The following is a 5,624-nucleotide window of genomic DNA, read 5'->3' as shown; positions in this document are numbered from 1 at the left end:
AAGATAGCAAATAGCAAAATGTGAAGCATTTGAATGTGTATGTGTGTGTATATATATATAAAAGGACACTTAAACTGAAATTTTTTGTTTTACTAATTTGACTAAAAAACCTTATAACAAACTAAACAACAAATTTTTAAACAATTTGATTATAAAACATATAAACCAAACCCAATAAAAAAATTTTTAAAGTATAATTTAATGTAATTTAATTTTTAAAAACAATCCAAAAAACCCATAGCCCATATCTAATGGGACGAGGCTTCCCACTTTTATAATAAAAAAAATGGTTTGGTTTAAACTCAAATTCAGTTTATATTTTTTTAAATTTGAATTACTCAATTTGGTTGATTTTTATAATCTAAACCAAACCAAACTATAAACAAACCTAATTGAGGGTTTAATGTAATCTCACAAGGATGGATGGCTGTGGTTTTATCATAATTGAAAAAAGAAACAAAAGGTCATTAGAAAGTATATTTTGATTTCCTTATCGTAGCCTTTGATTTCAAACCTGATTAATCTTCAACTAGCAGTACGAGGGGCCCTGCTTTTATTTCTTTTGCCATATCACGGGTAAAAAAATCAGGTTTTTATTATCGTTTTATTAACTAGTCCCCCTTCAACTTTTCTAATAGCTCTACAGTTTCACGGCGTAACTAGTTCACCCGAGTTTAATGTTAGATTGGAGTCAAGCTCCAAATTTTAATGATAGATCTGTTGATTTTTCCCAAGTTTTATCATCAAAAAATGATCAAATCCTCTCCCTTTTTGAGCTGGTCTGACAAAAAAATAAAATAAAAAACAGAGCTCCAATACAGCCGTGATGGTTTCTTATCAAAAGCACTACTTGAGCTATTAGTTCTCTGGCCATGGAAACAACACAGAGTGATAAGTTCGCAGACAGGAGGTGGTTTAGCATCTTGACCTGTAACCAGAGTCTCCTAGCATACTAAGCAATCATAATTTCAACCAAACCTAATTAAAAGAATTTCGATATGTCAATTATCTGTGTCTTGATGCACCAACACCACCAACTGGAAGTGTGCTATACACACCATGTCCTTTCCCTATGAAAACATGCCATTTTATTTTTACCTCACAAAAAAAGGAAAAAAAAAAAACATAGAGATTTTAGATGTCATCTTGTTTCATTGCCAAGCAGTGAGAGGATCTTTGAAAAATATCAGAACAGTAAAATATTTAACGTAAGAGATACACCAAGGGAATAGAAGGAGCAGTACCAATCAACTGAGTTCTAGCAATGATATTAGCTGGTAGCTATATAGACCTTATGCATGAAGTAATCAAGCCAATCTAGCATGAGAGGCAATTTGAAAAAATACACATCTTAAAACCACCCCAAAAAATATTACAAGAATAGAGCAGCTAAATAACTTTACCTAGATAAAGCTGGATGTGACAGCCCCTCACCTATATCCAACATCATCTTTCTTCCCCTTTCAGTATCATATATCTCCTTTGTCTTCAAGGTTGATGTTGGACCATCAAAAACCTTGAAACAAACTATCACAATCACAATTGTTCATATCCTTCAAGGGCCTCGATTCCTGCGGAAGCAAAAACAACCCCCTTGTTGATCAGGAGGGATCATGCCACCACCTTTTGTTATGTCAATGGCCTCCAACAAGGAGACAACCTCATCCATCTCAGGGCGCTTGTCAGGGTTAGCATCCCAGCAACGCTTCATTACATTTGCTAGAGAGCTTGGGCAACACCTTGGTATCTCTGGTCTTAGATTCTACAGTTGCAACATGGGAGAAACATTAAACAATGGATTATTCCTTTTATTTATTTAAGCAAAAACTTGGGTGGCATTGCCAGAAATGAATGAGATAGGAGAATCTGTCAGACCTGGCGGACCACAGCTGAAGTTACTTCTGAGAAAAAGGTCAGGATAAGGCATGTCACAACAATATATCTCCCATAAACAGATGCCGAAACTGTACACGTCACATTTCCTGTTATATGGATTGCCATTGAGAACCTGTAACCAGCCACATAATGAGACACTGATCCCAACCATATACTGAGACACTGATCTTTAACCTATCAATGTTTCTTTTTAGTCAACTAAGAAAAACAAATTCAAACTCTATCTTGCAAAGTTGAATTACAAGTTATGTAAAAGCCATATCTTTCAATCATTTACACAAAATGGGTCATTATGAAAATTGGTGGTTTTTAAATGGAAACTATGCCTTTGCCAGTGACACGTCACCTTCATAATAAACATCTTAACACTTATCAAAAATGATTCTACTGATTGTGTTTTCAGTGAGTCATGAGATAAATTGAAGGTAAACTCTTCACCTCAGGAGCCATGTATCCGAGTGTTCCTGTCTCCCCAGTCATATCATTAGGATTTGATGCCTCAATACGAGCAACACCAAAGTCAGCAATTTTTACAGTCCGTGTCTTATCCAATAGCATGTTTTCAGTCTTTACATCTCTGTGAACGATTTTCTGAGAATGAAGGTAATTTAACCTACACCAAACAGTCAATTTGAATTCATGAGAAATGAGTAATCACTCTTGAACTGCCTGGATATAATTAGTGAAAAGAAATGAAATAAAAAGAAAAGAGACGATAATGCTAATACCCTCTTGCAAGATCAAGTGCCAGCTCAACAACAACTTTGAAAAGCTAGCTTTCTTCTCCTGTTCTTTATAAGGTAAGATTTCAGGGCCCCTCCAGCAAGATATTCCACAACAACACAACATATATTATTTGGCATCCCAATTTGACCATTCGCAGTTTGTATTTGTAGCTCTGCTGAGCCCATTGTTGCCCCTATAAACTGCACTACAAAGACTAAATTCAGTATAAATAAGTAAACACCAGGAAGCTATACTATCATATCTAAGCCACTTGAAATAAAATGGTCAAGGTCTGGAATGTTCATAATTTCAAATGACAGATAAACTGATGTCGCAATCAGCAACAAGTCTTTTATATAACATATCTAAAGCAATTCAAAAGAGTTTATTATTGGATTTTAGCAATATAACATCATCAAAGCCAAGGGAAAGCCAAGGTATCAAGAAAGAGCGGAATCAACTTGGACAACAGGAAAAAGACAGTAATTTAATTCATGGAGCAAGGTGCATTGAACTTGAAACAAATTTTATTCTTTGGATTAGGCAAAGACATACCAAATGCAATCTTACAAATGAGTTGCAGAAACAAATCGAACCAAATTAATGCTAATCTAGGAAGTAGGAGCATGAGTGATGGAGGACCTAATAATGATTTTAGGAATTTCAGTTTGGAAAGAGAACCAGTGAGTTAAGTACTTTTATTTTCTTCTTTGTTTAACTCGTAATCCATCACATGTTTCGAGGTTGGCCATCTGATGATAATTTAAGCCAGGTACAATTTCTCTATAATTTCTACACACCTCTTCTCTCATCACTTCTTTCTACTCATCTACCCTTTCTCCTGTGAATTAGTGTGTGAAAAAAAAAACGCTTCAAGGTGTTGAAGAATCCCAACCAGTTTTATGATTGAAGATCTAAAGCAATCAATTCATTTTTTCACTACTCACTTGCAAAGGTAGAGTTGAACAAATACCACACTTTAGCCAAACGCATAAAAAATCCTCTATATCCTCACACAACAAATGCTCCGGCAAAATGACACAAGGAGCAACCTACTGAATCTCAACAGCTGACTAAAGTACATACACAGGCAGTATGAAATAAAGCATGTGAGTCCACTGAAGCAACGGATAAACAATGAGCAAATAGGACAATACGAACAAAATTTTCATGTTTTCTTACCACATTAAAAAAGGTCAATGAAAAACCAGAATTTAGAAAAAGAAAGAAAGAAAGAACGTGAACCACAAATCTTCTTAACTGGCTAAAACTGATGAGGAAATCCTCAACAGTTACTAAATTCACTCAACCACTATTCTTTCTATCCACCATTAGGCTGAGGACCAGGTCATGGCTCTCGGACCACCTCCAACCAACTGCCCAACCCAACAAAAACAAGGAAAAGAAAACAATGAAAGAAACCAGTAGCTGAATCCGATAATGCAATAGTCAACATATGAATAGATAGAAGTTAAAAAAAAAAAATCAAAATCACAACCTTCACAATAAAGGCAAGATATATGGAAGTCCTCCAAACAGTAAGAAAGTAAATTAAGGCAATGGCTATCTCAAACATATGTATCAGATTTATAGACGATCACAAACATATAAAAAAGAAAATTTAAAAAAGTTGAGGGCGACCTTAGTAACATTTGGATGATCAAGCTTATGCCAAACAGCAACTTCTTGAGTAAAAGCTGCCCTTAGTGCTGCAATCTCAGCTTCTGTCCTTTGACCCTCTTCACCCCAGTCAAGCAGTTTAACTAATAATGCACAGACAGAACTTTCGTTAGTAAAACAAGAACAAATACTTCTAGTGGTTAGATCCATATTCCAATACCTCTGCATTAACCAAAAAGTGGGATCACATGAACTTTTAGAAATAATCAATTTCAATTCAAACCCGTGTAGAAATCACAGATTGCAAAAGAATTAATCATAACCTCCTTCAAAACTAATGATCAATCGAAAGTTACCGCAAATAAAAAATTTCATCTTGTCCATAAGACAAAAGGAAGACACAAACAAAGAAAAGTAGAAAAACAAGAGGGGAACTGACCGGCGACATCCTGGCCATCGTAGACGCCACGGTGGACAGTGCCAAAAGTACCACGAGCGATTACAGTCTTGATGGAGAGCTTAGAAGGGTCGATCTCCCATTCCTGCCTCTGCTTCTTGAAAGGAGTGGTTTTAGTGGTGGAAGGCGTAGGCGTGGGATTAGCAGTAACAACAACATCACCATCATCATCATCCCTCTTGTTCTTGTTTTCAAGAGTCAATACTCTATTGAGATGCCTCTCCAATTGTTCATCTAGACTTTTGAGATCAATCTGATCTGCTCTCACAAACCCATCACTGTTTTCCTTCATTTTTTGCCAATAAAAGAAAGACCACTGCTTTCTTTCCTTTTCGCTTTCTCTCTCTAAGAAAAACCGAGTGGCAGTCTTGTATTTTAGGTTAAAAACAGATAAGAACGTAGTGAGTATTTATTGTTCTTGTGTCCAGCTACAATAAGCCATGTGGGCACATGCCATTGCCTCCTCTACTCTACATAACGTGGTGCTGTTGTTGTTTCTTCGAATTCTCAATCTGACCCCGTATTATTGCCTTGCCTTCTTTCTCTTCGCTTCTCCACTCATTTTATTTATTTATTAGCATTAGTACTGGTCTCCCCGACCCATCCCTCTCTCTGTTGTGTGCTCTCCTCTTTTCCTCCCCCATTAATCACTGCTTTGAGCCGATTTTGACTTCATGGTTTCGTGAAATTCCAGTACCCTTTATAAATTGTTTTGATTAATTAGTGTATTTTCTGCACTATATTTTAAAAAAATATTTTAAATATCAATATATTAAAATTATTTTAATAATTTTTTCAAGTAAAATACAAGCCACTCACTTATAAGTTGCGTGTCATTTCATCTCAAGCAAGGTTTTGACTTCTATTTTATATATATTTTCCGTGTTTGTGTTCGTATACTATGAACTTACCGAACCCACATAAA

General features: G+C 35.7%; 1 pseudogene; it reads right to left on the bottom strand.

The window, feature by feature from the left end:
• Positions 1 to 1,168: 1,168 nt before the first annotated feature.
• Positions 1,169 to 5,347, bottom strand: LOC105139544 (serine/threonine-protein kinase HT1-like; annotated as a pseudogene).
• Positions 5,348 to 5,624: the final 277 nt, after the last annotated feature.

The sequence above is a fragment of the Populus euphratica genome, unplaced genomic scaffold, assembly GCF_000495115.2.
Source record: "Populus euphratica unplaced genomic scaffold, PopEup_1.0 scaffold212.1, whole genome shotgun sequence".
NCBI lineage: Eukaryota > Viridiplantae > Streptophyta > Magnoliopsida > Malpighiales > Salicaceae > Populus > Populus euphratica.
This window is presented reverse-complemented; position numbering and strand designations above follow the sequence as displayed.